Source organism: Talpa occidentalis, unplaced genomic scaffold, assembly GCF_014898055.3.
Source record: "Talpa occidentalis isolate TD23 unplaced genomic scaffold, MPIMG_talOcc4v2.1 talOcc4.5, whole genome shotgun sequence".
In the NCBI taxonomy this organism is placed as follows: domain Eukaryota; kingdom Metazoa; phylum Chordata; class Mammalia; order Eulipotyphla; family Talpidae; genus Talpa; species Talpa occidentalis.
In genome coordinates, this window is record NW_023604861.1 from 130,980,448 (window position 1) to 131,004,500 (window position 24,053).

Below are 24,053 nucleotides of genomic sequence, written 5' to 3' on the forward strand. Positions count from 1 at the left end.
AAGGCTTATGTTCAACATCATTCTGGACCCATTTTTGGTGGCAGGCAACCAAGGTAAACACATTTTTCCTGATGTAATTGTTGATATTAGTTCAACTCATGTGATGCAGGCATAGCTGTGTGAACCATTTTATTTGGACCAGTCCTCACTGGGGTTGGCCACACCAGTGGGAAAACCTGGAGTCTATAGAGCCAACAGTTGGGAGCTCCAGTACTTTAGGTTGCACCTGGCCCAGGCACTGTAGCCATAAATGTACCTTTTGGGTTTCTGGCCTTGGGTCTCACTTTTTTGCACATTTATCCATCACGTAGCGTATGTTCTCACTTGTTTATCCTGCCACTTTTTTTTTAGTGGATGGTGCCACTTCCACTGCTGGGCAGGATGGATACCCAGGTGAAACAGACACAAGTTGGCATTCAGGATGGGGCCGCTCTCCTGGCCTGATTTGGCGCAGGGACCCTTCAATTTATCAGAACTTTATCTAGAACTCAGTGTGCATCCCAAGAGCTGGCCTTCAGAAAGCTTGAATGCATAGCCACCACTGCAGGTGATGAAAGGGCCCATTGGGGCTCCAGAGGCCCCAGAAGAGACTATCATGCCACCAACACTTGTCTCAGTTCAGAAAGCCAGAAATCCCCTTGTTGGCACAGCCACGGCTTCCGTTAAATGTGCCTGCCTCGGTCTTGACTTCAGAGATGGCCTAGAAAAGAGGTACCACTTAATGTCTCTGCAGAGCTGCCTGAGAAAGGACCCACCCTTAGGTGATGTGAATTGTTTCTTTGTTGGAGGAAGACCTTGGAGTCTACTGCATGATTCAGGAGATAGACCAGTGGGTCACATCGGCAGGAGGCAGCAGGCGGGGGTGCTAGGGAGAGTCCAGGGAAGCTTTATCTCCAGGTCCAGCAGTCTCTGCAGTCTGTCTGATCCTTGATATCAGCTCCTTAGGGGATCCCTCAGAAATCACCCCCATGTTTCTGAAGCTTCCTGGAAGAAAGCAAAACAGGATGAGGGCTTTCTTCTGAGAAGAGATAGGGGGCTGACAGGCAGGCAGGAGTGTACCCAGCTAGGCATGTCCTGAGAAAGAAGTATGCTGGGTTGTGGGGAATGTGCTTACTTTGAGAGAAGCCATCTTGGATTCTTGGTTTTGGAAATAGCACCTTTCTATGTGGAAGTGACACACCCTGGGCTGGTGAGGTCAGCCCAGAGCCAGTCCGGTGGCTATGCCTGCTGCACTGGGGGGTGAAAGTAATGATCCTGAGTTCACTCTGAATCCTGTACGTACTCCCAGGCTGCCTTTCCGTTCCTTGCATGAAAAACAAACACTCATCGGTGCTGAAGTTCAAAGTCATGGTTCCTTATGCATTCCTTAACGTGATGCAGGTGGGTTTTCATTGGAAACACCTTCTGCTCCTCTGGCTCAGTCTCATGAAAACAAACAACAGTGCCCTTTGCCCAAGACGGAAGACGTGGCCGTGACATCCCAGGGAGCTTCTCGCGCTCAGCACAGCTTCAATCAGGGCCTTCTGTGGGTGAGGTCCTGCACGTCCACCCGGAGTTCACGGTGGGCGAGGGGCAGTGTCCTGGGGCATGGCGCTTGCACATGCCTCCTGCCTGGGCCATGGTGCTTGCACATGCCTCCTGCCTGGGCCATGCTGATGTGGGGTGGGGGTCAGAGACCCTCAGCACAGGCCAAAGTGTAGCCGCAGCTGGGAGGTCTCCCTGTCTTTGCTCAGGATACTCTCTTGGCTTTGCAGTCTTTCCTCCTTCCCCTTCATATTGCAACTGCTCTTCTGAGCTGACGTTGCAGCATAAAACCTTGGAGACAGTGGAGGAAGCAGAAATGCAGAGTCCTCTCCTTGCATGTAAAGCAATAGCTGCTTGACTATGTAAGTCAGGGACTTGCTCTGCCTCTTAGGTTCTTCATCTGTGAAATGCAAGTCCCTGGTTTACCTTATAGGGTTCTTTTGAGGATTCAGTGAATTGATAAGTATAAATATGTATCCATTTATATGAATCAGTAGAATAATGTCTGGCTGAGTAAATGCTTTGTTACATATTTTTTTTAAAGATTTATTTTATGCATACAAGAACTGGGGTACAGGCCAGAGGTGTGGGGGGTGAGAGGATTCACCAGAGACAGAGCGGGGAACAGAACAGGCAGACTGACTGAAATACACAGCTGAGGGGAGCAGCGGGTGAGTCAGGAGAGGTCTGCTGCGCCATGTGGGTAGCTCCCTGGCTGGGGATCAAACTCGTGCTGCAGCGGCTGCTGATAGCTTCATCGGTTGCATCTTAATGCCTTGAGCCATCAGGGAGGCCCCTGTGTTACATATTATTAATAAAGATGGATTACTTTATTATAATTAATGACTAATAATGATTATGAAGGCTTTTAAAAATAGACTTCTTTTTTTTAAAAGACTTATTTATTTATACATACAAGAACAGGGGTACAGGCCAGAGTTGTGGGGGGTGGGGAGAGGATTCACCAGACACAGAGTGGGGAGCAGAACAGGTAGAATGCCTGAAATCCACTGCTGAGGGGAGCAGCGGGTGAGTCAGGAGAGGTCTGCCTTGCCAGTGGGTAGCAACCTGGCCAGGGATCGAACTCGTGCTGCAGTGGCTGTGGTGAGCTTCATAGGTTGTGGCTTAACCCCTTGTGCCACCAGGGAGGCCCCATAGGCTTCTATTTTTTAGAGTAGTTTTAGGTTTGCAGAAACACTGAGGGGAAGGTACAGAGATTGCCTGTATGCCCCCCTCCCACCCAGGCATAGCCTCTTCCCCTGTTGCCCTCCTGCTCACAGTGGCGCTTTTGCTTCCATTGAAGGACCTACATTGGCTTGCCAGAAACAGACAAAGTCCATAGTTCACATTAGGGTTCACGCCGGGTGGCATTTATTCTGTGGATTTGGACAAACGCATAATGGCCCATATCCACTGTGACAGCATCGTGCAGAATAATTCCACTGCCCTAAAACCCCTGTGTTCTGCCCACTCAATCCTCTCCACTCCAAACCCCTAGAAAACACTGATCCTTTTACCGCCGCCATAGTTTTACTTTTTCTAGAATATCATATAGAACTTCTTCGTCCTGCCTTCTTTCACTTATTAATATGCATTTACGTTTCCTCCTTATCTTTTCATTGCTTGATAGCTCATTTATTTTTATTGTTGAATAACATCCCATTCTTTGGATCAGTTACAGTTTATTTATTCATTGCCTTTCTAAAGGGCAACTTAGTTGTTTTCAAGGTGTAGCAATTACAAATAAAGTTGCCTTAAGTATTTGTGTGCAGGTTTTTGTGTAGACAGATTTATTTCTTTATAAGCTGTGGCATCTACCTGTCTCTTCTCAACTCCCAACATGTATCAGGGTTTTCAGCTCTTGACTCCTCCACAGCTCCTGATGGCAATTTCTAACCCAACCTGGTGACAGTGTGACTCTCTAGGATACCCAACTGGTGACCCGCCCTTCACTCACCGGACATATGACTTCTGGCCATTTATTTGGGCCCTCGATGCCCACAAATCTAAAGCCTCAGTAAGTTTGTCCTTAAATCTTTGTTGAGGTTGTTCATGCTTTTTCTAATAGCCTCAAGTTTTAGAAAATCAATTTCGTACATTGTACGTGATTTCAATATAATGTTGCAGAGGAGTTACCCAAGAGATTCTAAGGCAGAAAGGAATGTGCAATGGAAAATGTGGTAAAATGGGAAAAACATAAAGTAGGCAAAAGTGATCTAAATCCATCTAAAACAATGGATCTAAATTTAGGGGAAAAGGCAAAATTACTGAGGAAGCAAATAGGATTGTCAGAAATTTATGACGAAATGACACATTATCGTGATCACCCACGGCCTCAAGATTGTGAGTGGTGATTCCAAGCATTTGTTTTTGACTAATAGCTTTGAGAGTATTCATTTGGAAATGGAAGCTAAATTAGAAGAAATTTGCAAACGATGCTAAGAAAGAATGGCAATAGGTATTGGGAAACTCTAGAATGTAACAGTGAAAACACAGGATAATCTTATCACCTCAAACCAAGGGTGCCATGAAGTACATCAGACGGCATTAAAAAGCTTAAATTTTGGCAAAATTGCCCATATGATGCACCAACATTTCCAAGGGGTGCGGGGCGGAAACTGGTGGTAAGGATTTTCATTTTCTTCTGAATTTTTGTTGAACTACTTATTTTCAATGGCTGCTCACTCAATGGAGTAAAAATGACATGAAACTTTCTGAGTGTCAGCCCTTGGGAAAATAGCAGTGATTCCTTCTTCTCAGGTATGTTGTGAGGCCAACCTGACTCCGTGGACTCCTACTAACTTTACCCTTCACCTGCCTGGACTTTTTGACCTTGGTCAGATGTCTTCCTCTGTCTGAGCTTTAAATACCTCCATCTGACAGTGAGGAATGAGGAACTTGGACTGTGTGTTCTGTGAACTCTCCTAAATCTGACTTTTCCCAAGTTTAAACACTACTATGCACCTTCAGTCCCTTAAACACTCACCCAGTGTTTACCATCACAAGGCATAACTGTGGTCGCATTCTCCTCTGCATTTCTACCAGTTAAGGACCATTTTAATTGTGAAACCACTAAAACCCCCAACTACTAAAAGTGACAGTCAGCATCTGGGCAGAGGCAGAGAGGCTTCTAGTATGTGTCCAAGAGGAGGCTCAATAATTAAGTCACTGAAAAGAACAGAAACACCAGCCCTACAAAAATCCTAGAAACTCTAGCAACTCCCAACACAAACCATAAAGTTGAGCTGCTCATCCTTTTCCATGCTGTCTTCAGACAGCCAGATTCCAATGAATCTACCTTCCCAGGTTGTCCTTAGTGTTCACCGTGAACAATTTTTAAATGATAACTTACCATTGTGTATGTACTCTTGTCTTAATAGCCCAATGCCTCTCTAGGAATAGTGAATTGTGTTTGTTCAAGATTATTACCATTTACATCTTCATGGTTTGATTTAAAAAAACACAGAGTGCTTCCTATCCATGGCCTGACCCATTTTATTCTTCTCTTAAAATGTTAAGAATATTAGGTACAAAGATAAAAATCACTTTTTTTGTGTGGGGATAGACTTTTATTTTTAATTAAAAAAATTTTTTTACATCATTGTTCATTTTAAAACAATATTTTCTTCCCCCACCCCCTCAGGTGTAGTCCCCAAAGAGTTTCCTTCCCCAATGCACCCGTGCACCATCACCTCGGTCCTCTGGGCTCCTCCCTCCCTCCCTCTGATCCCTCTCCCTCCTCCTCCCCTGCAGGATGTCTCTGGTTTATAGTTGTTTGCTTTTGCTTTGTTGTGTTTTATACTGTTATTATTTTTTTACACTGATGTCTTATAATTTTTATTTTTCTTGTCCTTCTTATGGAAGTATCTGACGACACTCACTTGCCATTCTATGTTGTATGCTTGTGTGTGATGATGGAGAAAGAATTTGAGAAAGCTGGGGCATATGATTGGTGAAGTGCTCATTTTTGCAAAGAAGGTTTTGTGTTTGCATCCTCTGAATGTCATATTGAATTGCTGTTGACTAACAATGTCCTTTCATTTGGCAGCTTTATGAAGCGAGTAGAAATCACTAGCCTTATCAAACAGATGAGAGAACAGAGGTCTAGAGAGTTATATGAACATGTCAAGGTCTTGTCTAAATACCCATGTATGCAAGCATGAGCAGGCACTGCATTATTTGTCCTAGACCACCTTTTTCCCAAGAAAATCCTTCCTAAAGTGATATATCCTGAAGGGCAGCCTCCAGACTGCAGTCACTTGAGAGTGGATGGCTGTCTTCCAAGGAGTTGCTAGTTTTCCTAGGTCTCAAGTTCCTTGCTTGTGTGGATATGAAGGCAAGTGGAGTGGGATATTGCAACACTGGGCTATCATTCACTTGGTCTCTTGCATGGGAAAATGTCTCCCCTGCTCAGCTTAAGAATTCATTCCTTTGGAATTCTGTGCCTTGGAGTGATTTATGTTGTTTCTGTGAAGTTAAAGGGACAGAGGCTGTTGGGGTGGCTGCTAGCTGAAAGCTGTAGCAGAGGGCTCGTGGGATGTGCAACTGCATTTGTAAAAATGCAGATTGGTTTTAATTAATTCCATAGGAAGCATCCAACCACAGCATTTGCCCTAGTCTGCGACGTCTGTCAGAATTGCAGCCTAGAACTCTCCATGTCACTCCCACTGGACGACATGCAGCAATGACTGAGTACTATTTGGTGTGAGCAGTTGGGCTAGTAGGAACCTCATCAGTCAGCTGAGGAGACATGGACGGTATACTGGGCTAAAAAGGTGAAACCTGATCTTGGTCTTGGTTGGTTTGGCAGTAAACAGGGAGTAAAAATGGACTCTTAGCAACTCAGTTAACCAATCTTCATGGTTTGGTCAAAGGGAAAGGCTTCTGGGTTCACTTGGCCAGGCATTGCTGGAGCTGAGACCCCAAAGCACTGCGCATCAGGCCCCTTTGCACACATAGGCTCCAGGACGCTACCCCAGCAGTCCACGGCATGGGGCTTGAGCCTCTGCAGGTGCTGCTCTTACCTCTAGGAGGATATCTCACTCTTGTTGCAATTGTTTGACATGAATATAAAGTGGAATAGTTGATTTCAATGTCATGCAAAAGAGATTCATTTTCATAAATCACTGGAAATGTAAGAGGTCAAAGGAAAAGAAACAGTTGCGTAATTGTCACGTAGTCAATAAAGCCTCACTGACTGAATTTGGTTGGGATTGATGTAATTCTAAATTATTTAACAAGAAATGCATTTTGATAAATTTAGGATGCATTCAGGGTTAGAGTGATATAAGAAAAGTGTATACAAAACATATATTAATCAAGCATAAACAATCCTTCTCAATGCTTTAAAATGTTTATTTTTAAGTAGGTAAAACGTGCCCTGCATAGCTGATTTGTACTCTTAATTAACATTTCAAGTAACTGTTGCAAAGATGAACTCTAGCCTAGCTTCTGCCCAAATTATCACAAACTAAGGGATTCTGGGGCAGGAAAGAAATAGTCTATGAAGAAAAGAGGATTTCATTTGAGAGTCTCCAAACATAAACTCTGGAACCAAGATAAGCATGTAAGATTGAACTTATGAATATTTATTGGCACCTACTATGTGCTTACAACAGTACAAGGCTGTGACGGTGCAGAAATGATGCAAACATGGATCATGCCTTCCTACAGAATGTACATAATGTGATAAAAGCCTCTAGTGTTCACAGCAACGTGTTAGTGTTCACAGCAACGGGGCAAGTTTAGGATGGAGATTTAGATGACTTGGTCAGTCTTAAACAAAGAGCCAGGGGATATGTCTGGATAGGAGAATAACAGGACCAGAGTTATGTTGTGAGAGCAGCCACATATGAAAATTTGAAGAGATAGTCAGGTTGCTGATACACATGATGAGACACATGGTCCAAGAATGATAAACTATGGCAGCAAATTGGATGTGAAGAAGGAAAAAGGGCTGGAAAGGGCGCTGAGACTGCCAGCCTGGGAGACTTGACACCTTGGTCATGGGGTCAATATCGTGTAGGAGGACTGCAGTGAAGACTGAGTTTTGGACAATGGGTTTTGCATATTTGACTGTGAGTCCTTGTGGATTATGAAACTGGAAGTGTTGAGTGGGTATGTAGTCTTGAGTTTGATGAAGTTGGGTTTAAATTGCAAATCTGTGAGTCAACTGCATAGAGCCCAGATGTGAATGTGGAGACTGGATAGAGATAGAGAGTGGGCGAAGCAAAGAACTGAGGTCTGGACCCTGGGTAATGACTCCTCTGGTTAGGAAAGGGCATATCCTGCATATTCTCTGTACCCCCAGCCCCAGGGAGTATGCATGCCTTAGTTGAGATGGCTAAGGATAAAGATGGGACAATTGAGTCTTCATGTAAAGAGTGAGACCATCACATGGAGTAGTCAGTGACTAGATTTCTGATATGCTGAAAAACTGCCTTTAAATTACAATCAAATGATCCTATTGGTCATTCTCAGTCTTTACTTCCCTTTTCTTTGACTGTGTCATAAATGCACTTTTGGCTCTTGATTTACTGCTAGAAATTTCCTGTGTAGTTTGGGGCTGAGAGTCAGGGGTCAGGTTTTGGGATTTGAAACCCAAACAAACCTTTCACTGCTTCCTACAGAACAGTTAAATTAATTTAGGGGTCAGAGGATATCCTGTAAAAATATCAACCCAGCCTTTTATTTCTGCATGGATCCAGAAGGAAAGCACATCTGAAGAACAGCATGAAGTTCATTCCCAAGTAGCCAAGTTATACTGTTGATTGAGGACATGAGTGTGGCAAATTCAATATCGGAAATAAATACTTGAAAATATAAGCATGTTTAATTTTGCAAAGGAATTTGCAGAATCTGAGATATATATTGATAGTACAGCAAAGCCACAGACCTAGATGAAATATTAAAGCATCAACAAAATGAGAAAATCATACCAGTCCAATTTAGCAATATTTATCAGGTGTTTATTAAGGAAAAGCATAAAGCAAAACCAGGATGTGAATGGTGTTTGAAAAAATCAGACCTGATACCTGTCCTCAGGGACAGTAGACACTAAATCTTATTTATAAAAATAATAACAATAGGGTCTCCCTGGTGGCACAGCGGTTGAGCGCTGGGTTGCGAAGCTGCCCGCAGCCTCTGCAGCGCTGGTTCGATCCCCGGCTGCTCCCCAGCCACCGGAGGAGGGTCCCACATGGCGCGCAGACCTCTCCTGCCGCCCACTGCTCCCCTCAGCAGTGTACTTGGTCAGTCTGCCTGCTTTGCTCCCCGCTCTGGCTCTGGTGAATTCTCTCACCCTCCGGCGCTTCTGACTGTACCCAGTGCTTGTATAAATAAATAAATAAATCTTTAAAAAATAATAACAATAGCAATGACAGCAATAAACTGACACTATTGCAATAATGCTCAGTGCTTTTTGAGACAAGCATTGAGTAGGAAGGGGCGATCAATTACTTCTTACTAGATGATCAGGAAAGTTTTCTCAGAAGAGGTAGCTTCTTATAAAGGAAATACATAAGATTTTTAGAAAAGTGGCTTCTTTGAGGATATGATTTTGAATCTCATGACAGGTGATTGTGATGATGCAGAAGGCAATTGCCAGCCATTGAATGCCTGTGATTTACCCAATCATATTATTTGCCTAACAGAGTATATATATGTTAATGTTTCAATCAATGAAGTAGATGAAGAGGATTTCACAAGCCAATAGAGTATGAGAAGAGATGTGTATGTGTTGCGTGTTGCAAGTATAGAGTTGAGAGTCACTGGTGTGCACATGGTCCACGATACATGGAAGGCTATGGTATGACATAAGATTGAAAGAAGGCTAGGGACAGATCAACAAAAAGTGCCAAATACTCTATGAATGATATGAGTTATATGTAGAGTCCTCTGGCTACTCATGTGGGAGTGGACCCAGTAGATTAAGCAGGATAGACATGTGGTGTAGGCATCTCTCCTCCAGAGCCCTGGAAGATGCTCTCTGGAGTTGCATGATCTGCAGCAAAACTTTCACTCGAGCTTTATGTGACAGTCCTGGAACCCAGAGTCCTTTGATGGTTCCAGGAAAGATGGATTTGATGAGGTCCTAGAATATATCATTAACAAGTACAGCCAATGCATGGACGAAGGAAGAGCCGGGCAATCCTTTCTCAGAGACCAGTATTCTTTCCCACTTATTTACATGCTTCTTAGAGCATCAGGACTTCCTCTATTTTTATTTATTTTTTAAAGATGTATTTATTTATGCATGCAAGAACTGGGGTAAAGGCCAGAGGTGTGGAGGGTGGTGAGAGGAGTCACCAAAAACAGAGTGGGGAAAAGAACAGGCAGATTGACTGAAATACACTGCTGAGAGGAGCAGTGGGCAAGGCAGGAGAGGTCTACTGCACCATGTGGGTCAGGTCCCTGGCCGGGGATCGAACTCGTGCTGCAGTGGTTGCAAACAGCTTCATAGTGTTGCATTTTAACCCCTTGCTCCACCAGGGAGGCCCCTATTTTTAAGTAGAAATTCCAAAAATGCCTCAATAACCTACAAGTTCCTCAATGTTTTGCTAACAGAGAATACTTTATTATTTTAAAAATCGACACAGTGGGGAAAAGGTCTATTCATGTTGAAGGTATCTTTATGGGAAAAAATTCAGAGAATTTCGGCAGCTCTAAGACACAGAGGAGCAGGAAACAATGACCCAGGAAAGGATATGATATATGTTAAACAAGTTGAAATAGCTTAGAGAGAGCATTTGCAGTCTTTTTTCTTTAAGGTAGGTAGTCTTTTAGGGAATGAGAAGGAACTCATGTGTGTGGTGGGAGGTTTAATCAGCTTGCTAAAGCTCATTTCTTTATTCCAGTTGGGCTGAGTCCAATGGAGATTAAGGAACAGCAAGATTGGTCTATGGAACAATTAGGGGTTGGGAGGGATATTGAGTTCTGGCTTTTAGTTTTTGGTAAATCTCAAGCAAAATAACGAATGAACATTGACAAAACAAACACACCAAAACATTAAAAGGCCCACATCTTTGCTTTTTAGATTCTAGAAGCAGCAACATCAGATCTTTGGGACTCTGGATGATGATGAAAAGAACTGCCTTCAGAAATCTGAATTCAGTTTTCTCCCTGGTGTCCCTGGGCTTCCTGGGAGCAGAGACACACTGAGATGCAGGAACCAGATCAGTTTTCTGAGTTTCAGGCGTCATGAGGTTTGGTTTTTAGTGAAAAAGTTTATCTTCAACATTCCAGAGATTTCTAGGCAAGCTGTTAACATGAGAACCAACATTTCATTCCCTCTCAAATTCACCTTGAAACAATAAAACATCCCAAAGGGAAAAGAAGCCATCAACGTGAGTGAACACTGAAGGGTGTCATCCAGGTGCTGGCGCTTGGGGAATTCGGGTAAAGGCAATATCCATGGAACCCAGTGCAGTCCACAGTTCAGTGAGCAAACCACTGTGAACCTGTAGAAAAGCTGTCCTACTCATTGATAGGAGCCACTTCCCGGAGCCCCTCGAGCACTCTTGTCATCCCCCCTCTGGAAGCCCTTCAGTTCCCCCAAATTAACAGCAATTAACAGGACAATGCTTGAACAATAGGGAGGTCTCTGTAGAATATGGTTTCTGGTTTTGGTGACATTTGCAGTTGCCCCAGCTGTTTCACTTGTTAAGTGGTTTTGTTACAGGGCAGGGAGAGGGGCAGCCCAAGCCCTGCAAACCTGCCTATTCTATATAGGGTTCTGTCATCGCCGCATTAACACAAAACATGAGACTTTAATGGGAAGGAACTTTAATACAATTAGGAAACAACACAGGAAAGGCAAAGAATCTAGTTTCTAAATCAAGCACCCAAAGTTACCCGTCCCCTCGTGTGTAAAACTCCATCCAAATGGGATTGGCCCAGAGCAAAGCCCCAAAGCCTGCCCCAAGTCTAAAGCATCTTCCAGTGAGGACCCACAGAAAAGAGTCAGAAACAACCAGACAAACATGGTAGGAAAAGAGCAAAATCAACATCAAGATAAAAGCTGCCATTGTCACCTCCCCACGGGTCTCACCCACATCTGTGTCACCCAGTCCACAACCAAAAGACAAGCGCAGTTTCTTCACGTGTCTCTCGGCTCCATGCGCCTCCTCCAGGTCTCCTTCTGGCTCCATCCTGCTTCCTTCCTTCCTTAGTCTCCTCTGCATCCTCTTCTCTTCCTGCTCAGCTCCACCCTCTCTTGGGTGGGGCAGGGAACCTGGAACCTCCCCCTTTCCTGGGGACCCCCCTGTTACAGTTTGAATGTCAGCACTATTGATTTCCAACTGAGATGGTGTATGAGGGAGATATTATTGTCTTTTAGTGTTTATCTTCTCAACACAATGTCCCCCCTCTTTGTGGGAACTGCTTCTTCTCTACACCAGATATATAGTTCAGATTGGGGATGACACGCACAGCTCCCCACTGCCTTGGGCTTAGTGGCTAGTTCTGGGATGAACCCGTAATACAAGCCAGGCCAATCAAATCAGTTATCTGTAGTTATTTTTATTTTTATTTTATATATTTTTTACATCATTTTTCATTTTTGCATAATATATATATTTTCATTTTGGTTGTATTCCCCATAAAATTCCTACCCCCCTTATTTTGACTGTAATCCCTCCTACCTCCACCCCTGCCATAGTATGCCTCTGGCTTATAGTTGCTTGTTGATTTTGATTTTTACTTTATTATAATTAGTCTTTTTCTTGGGCCCTTATTTAGGTTTTCTATATTCCTGCTATGAGTGAGACCGTCTCAGTGAAATAAGCCAGAATGTTGTTATTCCTTTAACAGGATCTGCCACTGGCTCTTAGGTCACAAAGCAGAGGATCTTGAAACTACAATAACTCCCCTGCCATGCTGGGGAGAAGGGGCAGACTTATCTAAAAGGAAAGGGTACACACAGGGGAGGTGGAGCTAGAGAACCCGGGGAAGTCTCAGGATGGCGAGTGCTGGGATCCCGTTGTTTAGGAAGCTCAATTTTATCCCCCTTTTTGTGTTGTTTACTATTCCCTTGACAGAGTGATTTGGATCATTGCTCTTTGCAAAACCAAGGAGTATTAACACAAGAAGTCAATGAGAGCTACTCTTGGTAGAGCCTCCTGTGTACTCGGGGTGGAGAGAGGGCCTGGCAACAAGGCCTCAGTGAAGAAGTGATGGTAACCAGTACTATAGCCCCAAAGCATCCCCACGCACCCCCACCCTGCAGAGCTCCCAAAGCAGAGCTGGTGCAGAGCTTGGCTCACGGTGGAAGTGATCATACCCACCCAGGACCCGCGCTTCTTGGAATCAGCAATCCACTGCTGGGCTGAGCTTTTATTCTGTTTTGGTTTCTTTGGTTAAAGTTCCCACCTGGAAGGTGCAGACCGGATTCTCACAAATCCCAACTTTAATCCTAGCCAAACTGTAGCCAGTGTTAGCTAACACGGTCATCCATGTGCCAGATGCTGTAATAAGCGTATGTTGCTTCATTTAACCCATGCAGGAATGAGGTAGATGCTGGCATCACAACTATTTTACAGGTAGACAAACTGGGGTGAGAGGTCACAGAGATAACAAGTGGTGAGGCATAAATTGAACCCAAGCAAGCTGGCTCTTAACTGTGTTGCTAGATGGTGAATGATGGCGTAGACAGGGCTCCTGAGCAAGGCTGAAGGTGCTGGGGCTAGATTATCAATTCCCCCCATCCTATACTTTCCATTCTGCTGTATTCTCTGCGGCCCTCATTCAACGAGTTTGCTCTTTCAACCAGGTAGTCCTGAGGAAAAAGTAAGTAGAAAGACCTCCACACACATTTAAGGTTGAGAATAGGCACAAATTGCAAGGAAAACAGAGCATAATTCTGTGAGCTGATAGAAAGAGCAACGCTATAGAAACTTGAGGGTTTCTGAATGTTGGGGGGTGGCTGCCAGGGTCCCTGCTTGCTCTGAAATAACCTCCCAAGAATATTTGAGGAAGTATTTGATGAGGCGTCTTAAACTCAGGGGCTCTGAAATAGCTCATCAGAAGGGGGCAAGTCGAGGTGGGCACATTCCTTATCTAGATGAAGTTCTTGATGAGAAAATTTAAAAATTTTGAAGCAGTGAATGGCAGGTTTGATATGATAGAAAACAATTCATGAGGAGCTTGAAAAACTGCCAGAACTCTGAGGAAAAATTAGAAGGAAAGTGATAAGAGATGGAAAAAGAGATAGAGGAACTATGTCTTGAAGTCCAAGCACAGTAAGAATTCCCATAAGAGAAAATATTAAAGATGGAGCCAGAATAAAAGAAAATAAATAATAGACAAAACTTCCTGGTTAGAAGACATGACACAAAAACGAAAGAAAAAAATGAAACAAAATAAGATGACAGCAATGAGAATGAATGTAACAGATGGATGTTACTGGGGAGAAAAACTCTCAGATTGGTTTAAATTTAATGGAATGTTCCATAAGACCCTTGTCCAGAAAAATAACACAAAAGGATTTTAAAAAAAGGATGAACAACATTTTTTATCAGGAAGCATAAAACAAAAGAGTTATTGCCGTTCCCTTCCCTTTACCCTTTAGTGTCGGGGGGCTCTTGAATTTGTGTGTTATAATATTCTAGTATCACACACTGGTACTGCTAACACTTAGACATCTGAGGGAAAATCAACGCTACCGTTAGGCTGGATTTTAACATAACATTGTCTGAATAGACAGTAACCCAAAATGAAACAGGAACACATAAGCAAGAACCCGGATGTCTGAGATTAAGAATAAGGTTGACTGTCTACATGACTGATTCATTTTATGCCCTTGCAGATAAGGTTCCTTCTTTTCAAGTGTCCTTGGGATGCTTAGAACATCATATTGTTCCTACACTATGCCACAAAGAACATCTCCATAAAAAACCACCTCTCAAGCCCTAAGCAGAAAGTGGACTGCCCACAACATTTCGCCTAAAATCTTAAAAAACAAATCGGGGGGGAAGTGCTCGGTTGTTTGATGAGCTCTCCACGTGAACCCCTAGTCTCTTCAACCAGACCATGTCAGCCTTTCATTTGTGCTGTTACGGTCTTTACAAGGGGAGCATCACGAAATTGGAGATCCCAGCAGTGAAGCATAGACAGTTACTGCAGGCAACTTTGCGCTAATTTTTTAGAAAGAACTAGATCATCGGATTAAAAAAGAACTCTGGAGTTTGAAAGCTTCTGCCATCATTTTCCCCCACGTGTTCTTCTTACAGTCTGGTGAATGGAGATCCAGAGCCGAAAAGGATTTGTCCCAGGTCTCAAGGCAAACAAAATCTGGCTGGTCCTCGATCTCCTGGTGGGGTCTCACTTCCTCACTTCCAAGCCTTTTGCTGCTTGAGGAGTTTGTCAGGAATCAAAGACCAGGCACACTGCGTGCCGGCCCGGCGGCTGGTCCCAGGCTGGAGGGACGAGGTGACCGTGGTGACCGGGCAGAGTCTGCTCCTGGCCCCAGGGCAGAGGCTGGCGGCTCCCAGGGCCTCCTCTCCTCCCGTGAGGGCCGCCTGAGCAATGTGGTTGTTATTACCCAAATCACTGCCTTCCCACCTCTGCCAGGTAACCGCGAAACAACCTCTGACATCATTAAACGCTGAAATCACTAAACTGTAAACGTGTGTTGAGGGTGTTTCTGAAATGCCCTTCTGACCTCTTTTTGTCGATGCTCATTTTGTTTTTACTTTTTCCTGGGATCTGACTGGTCTCCGGGCTTTCTTGCTCTGCGGACACTGCGGATGGGTCACACCCTCTGCCTCCTTTCTCTGGACTGAGTCTCTAAGTCCCCCAGGTGGGCAGCTGCTTTTCTGTGCTGCCTGGGCCAGAGTTCTCTCCACTGGCGTCCGGCTGGACTACAGTCATGTATCAGGTCGTATTCACACAGCAGAGAAGGCAGAGATTTCAACGTTCTGCTGGCTTTTCCAGATGGCTGAGCTATCTGCTTCACGCGGAGACCTTGTTTCCAGTCGTGAACTTATGAACTGAAGATTTTATGAAATGCAATCCTCTTTGAGTTATCTGCCCTTCTCTCCCTCCCCTCCCATAACGGTTGCTTCTTTCTTCTTTTCCTAGTCAAGAACACTGGGCATCTGACTTGGGATAGTCATCTCCTGGCCTGGTAAGATGCTGGGGACCAAGACTTGACGGAAACCAGCTAGGTCTTTGAACACTCAGTTGTGTCTGGCTGGATAATTCTGAGCTCCTCTGGGCTGGAAGTAGCAAAATGTCTCTTGAACTAAAGTCCCCTTGGCTTATCCCGTCTTCATTTGGGCAGTCTCAGATGAGCACAGTATAATGGTAAACAATGAAAAATAAATGATTTTAGGATAGGAGGGAATCACCACCCCTGACTCCCTAAGGCTCCATAACAAGTCACCCCCAAATGCAATGACTAATCAGCTGCCACTGTTTATTTGTTCATAATTCTGTGATGTGGGCAGGGCATGGTGAGCTATCTCTTTCTATGCCAGGTGGGTGTGCTAGAGACCTGGCACTCCACATGGCCATGATCTCTCCACGTGGCCACTCACCATTCAGTTGTTAACCTGAGTGTCTTCACACGGAGCGTGGCTTCCAAAAGACAGAGAGCAGAAATTGCCCAGCCTCTTAGACGTGACCCAGAACTGACTTCCACCACATTCTATTGATCAAAACAAATCACTAGCAACCAGCCATTTCAAGTAGAGGAGACACAACCTCCTGGTGGAGGAAGGCTTGACACCTCTCTGCAGACAATCTACCAAACTCCATGTTTGCAGAGAATTGCAATGGATTGTCCGCGTGGTTGGGGGTTTCTGAGTTCCAGGAGAAAATAACTCACTTTTCCTACTTTTGAGGAAGGAATTACATTTCTTCTAAGACTGACTTGAAAACAGTAATGATGAGGCATTGGGGTGAGGTGGGAAAAGGCCATGCATTTTGAGCTCTGCCAGTCACTACCCACATCTATTAAATAAGTCAAATTCATGTTCCTATTTGGACCTTGCATAAAATGCTCAGGGACACATATTGTTTGCTGAGTGACTGCTGATTACCTTACCCAGAAAGTTTAGTTTTGATCTGGAAATGCGTAGAGTAAGCACAACTCAGAGGACAATTGAGGCTTTTCTGTCCAATACCCAAAAATGATACTATAAATATATTCTAAATAGAAAAATGGAAGTAAAGGAAAGAGGAGAGGAAACTCCATGCTGGAATACCCCTGGAGCAGCACAGAGAATACCATGAAATCAGGGATCAGTCAGAATGGCCTAGAAACTTCCTTGAGGAGGTAGTAAAGGCCTCTGTCATTTATCTTTTCTATTTGTTTGTTAGAAAGAGTTTCAGTAGAGTTGATGGAGTTAGTTTAAGAATGCTTTGTGGGATGCATTATGTTTTACATACTTTGGCAAGCTGCTTGCATCTAGTTCTCGAAAGAAAAGGCACCGGGAGATGTGGGCTTGGATTAGGGAGGTGAAGTTGAGTGGTGATTCAAGGCATGTGGTCTCCCTATTTCTCCTGTCTGGGGTGAGCCTCCAGCTTGTGCCTGATTTTCAGATTTCTTTGACAATAGCAGGGCACAGTTTTATAAGCATAAGGAGTATTTCTCTCAGTCTGGAGAAAAGTGAATTCAGTATTATGCATGTAACTGAGAAACATTGATAAAAAATAACATGGAAAGGCCTTAAAGTCAGTAGTTAGATGAATTCCTTTGTTGAAAATATGACTCAGTACCCTGCATTGAGGATTTATTTAACTTGGAGCTTCATACAATTAAGTGCAAGGATTATTCAGTTTGTGTTAAATATTTGGCAAAGATCTTTGGATTATTATTATTATTATTTTAAGATTTATTTATTCATGCATACAAGAACCGGGGTATAAGACAGATGTGTGGAGGGTGAGAGGATTCACCAGAGACAGAGCGGGGAGCAGAACAGGCAGATGACTGAAATACACTGCTGAGGGGAGCAGTGGGTGAAACAGGAGAGGTCTGCTGCACCATGTGGGTATCTCTGCGCCGGTCGGGATAGAACCTGCACTGCAGAGGCTGCGGACAGCTTCACAGTGCTGCGCTCAACTGCGTGTGCCATGAGGGAGGCCCTTTCTTTGGATTGTTATTTATGATTTTGTTATCTCAATCTTTGAATACATGAGGCTATACTGTGAAACAATGCTGGAGAAACTCTTAAGGTGGTATGCTCATAGGAGAAAAGTTTGATAATGTTTCCCTAGTTGGGAAATTGGGGGGCACAATGATGTCAGACATGATAGATGAGGTAATAGAGAGTCATGTAGACCTCACTGAGATGGTTTTACTGTTTGTATTAGTTTCTTGTTGCTGCTGAAACAAATAACCATTAACTAAGTAGCTTAAAATAACACAGGTCTACTCACTTATAGTTCTGGGGGTCAGAGTGTCAGAGAGGGCAACAGCACTGTGTTCCTCTGGAGGGCCCAAGAGAAGAATCCATTCCTTTTACTTTTCTGGCTTCTAGAGGGTGCCTTCAATGCCTTGGTTTGTGGCCTCACATCTCCCTCTTTACGATCCCTCCTGGTTAGGATGCACCCCAGGTAATCCAAGATAATGTTCCCATTTTAACATTCTTAAGCACATCTGCACAATCCGTTCCCCTTTGCTATTTAAGGGACATGATTTTGTCTACCACTTCATTGTTATTTGAAGCATTTACATCATCTTTTTTTTTTTTTAAGATTTATTTATTTATGCATACAAGAACTCAGGTACAGGCCACGGGTGTGGGGGTGGTGGTGAGAGGACTCACCAGAGACAGAGTGGGGAACAGAACAGGCAGATCTATTGAAATACACTGCCGAGGGGAGCAGGGGGCGAGACAGGAGAGGTCTGCCTCGCCATGTGGGTTGCTCCCTGGCCGGGGATTGAACTGGTGCTTCAATGGCTGCGGACAGCTTCATAGTGTTGCGACTTAACCCCCTGCACCACCAGGGAGGCCCCATTCACATCATATTAGTCACAAATGTCTGTACAGTCTGATCTGCTACAACATTTTTCTTTTAATAGGAAAAGTGATATTAGCATAATGGTGATTTTTAACTTAACATTTTAATGGTTTAGAAAAAAAAGGGCAAGCTTGATCATAAGAGAAAAACTTTGAGATATAGAAAGACCTTATAAAAGCTGAAAATCCCACAGAATGCTTTGCTTTAGGTCAAGCAGTGACTGACTTGATGACTTTAAGTACCAGTCAACAAATTTTTTTTTTAGTTATACGCAATTTGGGGAAATTGTAAATGCAAATGGGAATGTTGCAAATACATTTGCACATTTAAAAAAATGAACTGCTGAAGAGGGTTTCTGCCTCTATTTCTGTCTCTACTAGATGTAAATGCCCTCCAGGACCTAACATTCAAAAGGCAGAAATTAAAGAAACTAAATTAAAAATTATATTAAAGAAATGAAAGATACAAAGAATGGGGTGACTTTGATGCCAAGAGCAGGTTCCAATGGCTGTCTGACTTCTTTATTATTTGCATTATTAATTGTTACTCTTTATGTTAGTACTCTGGCTAAAATTTCCTATCTTTCGAGTGGTCTGCCATTAAACTTGTTTCCCTAAAATGTCCTGCTGCTTTTAATGTGTGGTTTCCCAAAATGTGAGCTTTATCAGAAACATGGATATGATATCAGAACAAAAATTACTTCATTTGCTTTTCAGATTCACAGTTAATTCCCCTCACAGTAATAGACAGATACCATCTGAGCAATGATTGCTAAATTTTTTTTCTTGGAAAACCCCCTTCAAGGAGGGGGATCCTTGCTCCAAGCAGAAAGGGAGAGCTTTTGGGAAATTTGGAAAAGTGTGCACAAGTTTTGCTGTAGATAATGTTTGAGTTAATTGTAAAAAATAAGTAGACATGACTTAGGAAAGAAAAGATGTGAAGATTCAGAGTCACGGGTCCACTGAACAGCCATTGCATCAGTTCATGAATCTCTAAGGAAACATGTTTGTTCATTTATATATCACCACATGGCTGTGATGCTGGCCTTGTCTGTTGTATTCTGCTTAGTATCTTCTGAAAGTGAGCATTAGAGCTCCCAGGATGACAGCAGCTCTATTTTCTTGCAGAAATTATGCACCAGGATTCTGACTAGGCCTGTGTTCCCCACCAGCACTGGCTGTCTGGTCCTCATCTGTGGTGAGCAGAATAGATTTGGAAAATTCACCTTCAGTGCAAATGCGGTAGATCATTAGGACTGTTTGCTTGAGACCAGCTCTGGCAAGGTGGGAGAGAGAGAGAATCCACAAATCGCTGGTTAGGATTTATCTGGGGTGAATTAGCACAGAGACCACTATGTGAAGGGCTCTGCTGACTGGGGCATGGGGAGCAGCGAGCACACAGGCCCCAGCACCCCTGAGGTGGCAGCCGGCACTGACCTGGCTCCTCCTGTCCACCTTGGTTTTGCAAAGAGGAGGTAAGAGGGCAAGAGGAGCTGAGCTTTTGCTGTGCAAAGAGACAAGTCAGACAATATGAGTTTTAATTGAAATCATATCCCCAGCATTTTACTTTTCAAAAGTTGTTAGCGTGATCGAGGTTGCATTTTCTTGTGACTACTATTATTACTGTCACGCTGACTGTTCTGGGCAGGGGCTGAAGGTTACATGTGGGCTGGGAGTGCTGGGCTGCACGGGAGGGGCTGGCAGATGGAGCCACGGGCCTGGAATGCTCTTCCGGCTCTGGCTGCCTGGCCACGGGCTACGTGCTTGTACTCTCTGGACACGAAAGCATCTTCTCCGGCATGGGGTGGGGACACTGTTGTTTGCTGTCTCCTTTCATCCAGCTCAGACCTCTTGAGTCATCAGTGTCATTCTCCATGATGGGGAACTAGAATGAGCTGTGTAACTTGTGGGTCCCACCAATGACTCTGCCTTCAGACCTTCCCTGCCAGAGATAGTGTATCCTCTGGACTCTGCACAGAGAGAGAGAGACAGACAGAGAGAGAGAGAGAGAGAGAGAGAGAGAGAGAGAGAGAGAGAGAGAGGTATTGTTTAACTTGGCTCCCCAGCCTTTAATATGCATTTGAATCTGCTAGAAATCTTGCTAAAATGTAGGTATGCAGGTGCCGATTTAATGGGTTTAATATGGGGCTTAAGATCTGTATTTTTAACAAGCTCCAGGGTGATGCCAATACTGCCGGTCCACAAAACACACTTTAACCAGCAAGGATGTAGCATCTAGCTGGAAACCATGTCAGCATCAGCGGAGGGCTCTGAGCAGTGTATTTTTCTAGAAAGAAAATCCAAGGAGAGAGCAAACGCTAAGGACCCTCTCCGTTCACCCAGTGCCTGGCGGCTGGTGCTGTGCAGGGCAGAACCCTGGAGGAGGGAAACCTAATGCCACTTCCGTGCTTGGGGAGCTGGTGCTCCAGGGGGGAGACAAGACTCACACACATGCAGAGATCAATCACTTGTCATATTTTATTGCTGCTGAAGTGCGCTGATGTGAAAAGTAGCAGACTGTCTGCGAGAGTTTGGAAATCTTAGTGGAAAGTGAGATTTGTTCAAAGGCAAGGGGGGTAACTCAAAGGAGGCTGTGTAGGGATTATGGCCTCTCCCTCCTTCTCCCCGCCAACACCCCCGCCCTGTGCTCACTGCTCTCTGGGTCCTGGTCACTGAGGTTTCCAGTGGTTTCTCCATCTGGAGTAAGTGACCAAGGGAAAGGATGTCCAAGTGGTGCATTGTGGGAGATGACCCTTGACCCAGGACATTTCCAGGGGTCCCTCAACTCCCAGGGCATGTGGCCACAGGTTCTGCGTACTCTGTTCCCACCTTTTAAGATCTCAGGTTGGTGAAAATTAAATAACCTGGCAGCTCTGGGAGCAGAGACATCTATTTCTTGTGAAAAACATGGAACCAAGAGATTTCTGCTAATGATTTATTTAATTCTCACCATAGGCAGCCATAGAATTTTTTCAAAACCAGTTCAGAAAAAAATATTCCTGATCAAGTCTCTTTGGGGTTGTTCTTAAAAAGAATGTTCCAGAGTTGGCTCCATTTCTTTCTGAGGTGGCTGTATTTAGTGAAGGGGGCCTGGGCAGTTTTGGGCTCAAACTCAAGTCCTTTAGGCAAATCATCTGTCTTTGGCTTCGGGATAGCTGAGCTATTCAGACACTTAGTGTGCGGTAGCAAGCACGGGCAGGCTGGGAGGTCTTTCTTGTTTCGGGCATCCTGTCCACCCAGGTCCATCAAGCCCCCCCAAGGGGTCAGCATGAGTCCTCATGCTTGTTGAGTCATTTTGCGGGGAGATGATTTTGCCTGCACTGTCCCTGGAAGAAAAATCTACAAGAAAATTTCTTGTACATCTTTTAGTCCTCCGATGACTTTGAATATAATGACTAAGAAAGTCGAAATGTTTCATGGGCTCTGTGGCAGCGGCTGACATGCCTGTCACTCGTCTCTCTAAGGTGCCCTGGGCATTCCCGCCTGCAGTGAGTACCGGGAATGTTATTTTCTTGGCTGGGCTCCTGGCAGGTGTGTAATGTGACTCCTGATAGCAGGGCAGCAGATTACACTGGGCTAGAAAACCATTTCTAAGGCTCTTGGCACCCACACTGTTATTGCTTGTCTGCAGGTGTTAAGTAATTGGATGAGGGCAAAGCCGGAGGAATGTCTGCTCCCCGGCTCCGAGGAACGTTGAGGAAAGACAAATTCATTTCGGAGAGTGACCTGGACGGCACGATGACAGCCGCGCTCACACGTGAAGCCAGATCTAAGCGCGTGCACTGCTGAGCGCAGTCTCCTCCCATCGCAGAGTTTATCCCAAGCTAAACACAATAACAACGGCTCAGGGAGCCAGGCGGGAAGGAGCTCCAGCCTGGGTTTTGATCCCCTTCCAAAAGCAACTCAGACAACTTGAGCTTAAGCCTTCCTATCACGCAGCGCATGAACCCTACAATCCTAGGTGTTTAATATTAATAATAGTTTGTAAAACACCTTGGTAAGCAGAAGAGGAGGGTAAGCCCCTCTGTGGAAGCGCTGAGACCACAGCAGCATCCTGGATCCTCCCGCTCTCGCCAACTCCTTCCCACCTGGGCTGCAGGCATGGCCGCCCCGTGTCCCAGAGCCCCTGAAATGGCCGGCGGGGTTCCCTCCCAGAGAAGACACCACATAGAAGAAGGGGCTGTTTGGGGGGAATATTTTGTCAGTCCGGCTAATTGAAATGTGCGATACCCTCTGAGAGCAAGAGGCCGAACTCTCAGCGGCTCCCATCGGAGGAGATAAAACCTAATGGTTTGGCCTCCCAAACCTAACTTCTCTCTCAGCTTTACAGCTCAGAAGGGAGGTGGACCCTTTGGAAGGAATCCAAATGGAAGGAAGATAAAGGCAAGTTTCTTGAAGAAAGGCACAAGTGTTGGTACTGCTTAGTGTAACTCCTGAAAGGGTAACTTGCAGTTCACAAATATTATTACAGCAGACAGTGAGAACAGAATGGGGAGGGACAGGGCCAGAACTGCCCACACAGCCCGCGTGTGATGGGCTTAGGAGGCAGAGGAAATGAGAAGTCTGCTGTGGAGGAAGGAGCAGTGGCCCACATGGCTACTCACTCATTCATTCACTCAGCCAGGTTTGCTGATCATGACTATGTGCCAGTCTAGAAAGTGTGACTTTGATGTAGTTGGGGTTTTCTGGGATGTGTAGTCTAGGGGGGATGGGACTCTCTGGGTTGGTCACAGGGATGGCTGTGAGAATCACAGGAACATTCTGATAACCTGGGGACCTGCAGCAGGGCCAGGACAGGGGAATCTGGGCAGTTGTGACTCCTCGTTGGAAGATACCAGGCCTTCCTGAGTAGGTTGATGAGCTGTTAGCAGACATTCCAGTTGACTTTCCAGCTTCCAGTCAGAAAGAAATTACACTGGGAAGGAAGGATGTAGTTATAAGGGTACATTTGATTGCTTTGGGTGGTAGGGGATTGGAGAGCAGAAACCTAGCAAACAGCTGTGGTCACCTTGGCGTGAGGGTCTTCTGAGATCCAGTGGGGCACCTGTGGGCATGTGGGGGAAAGCAAGGGGTGGGTAAGCCATGTGTGGAGAGGGAAGCAAGAGAGGCCCATGAATTAAAAACTAAATGGTCAATCAAAAATACTCTGTAGAAGCAATAAAACTTTCAAATGCAAGATGGCATCATTCTGAGGTCAGTATGAGAGCCTGGGGTCATCCCACAGAAGGGGGGAGAAGACCAGTGCAGAGGGCTGGGTGGGGTATGGTGTCCTGCCCTGGCAAAGGAGGAGGGTGTTCTGCATGACTCCCAACAGGGAGGGTCAGGGTGCAGGTGTGAGGAGAGGGAGCGGGTTCTTTGTAGGTCAGAGGATAATCTGAGGACAGCATTTTACATCCTTCCAGGGGCAGAAAGGAACTCATCATAATAACAAAGGGTCTCAAGGAACAGTTACATGAAAAAAGCTTATTTTAAAATCTTTGTTCAAAAGTTGAAAGTGAAATGAAGAAATTGCTGCCTGAGGAACAACTGAGAAGTCTAGTGTCATATAAAACCATAGGGCTCAAC

At 44.7% G+C, this 24,053-nt stretch overlaps 1 long non-coding RNA gene across 15 annotated transcripts in view; it reads left to right on the forward strand.

Annotated features, from left to right (window-relative positions):
• LOC119259527 (uncharacterized) overlaps positions 1–24,053 on the forward strand; it is a 92,550-nt gene that overhangs the window by 49,854 nt on the left and 18,643 nt on the right. For 11 of the 15 annotated variants that reach the window (XR_008554155.1, XR_008554158.1, XR_008554148.1 and 8 more), the window contains one exon: positions 15,601–15,646. The exons of 3 other annotated variants lie outside the window; for them this stretch is intronic. This is a non-coding gene — a long non-coding RNA (uncharacterized LOC119259527). Of the gene's footprint in view, positions 1–15,600; positions 15,647–22,119; positions 23,587–24,053 lie in introns of those variants that run through there. One more of the 15 variants, XR_008554153.1, reaches the window with a different exon arrangement.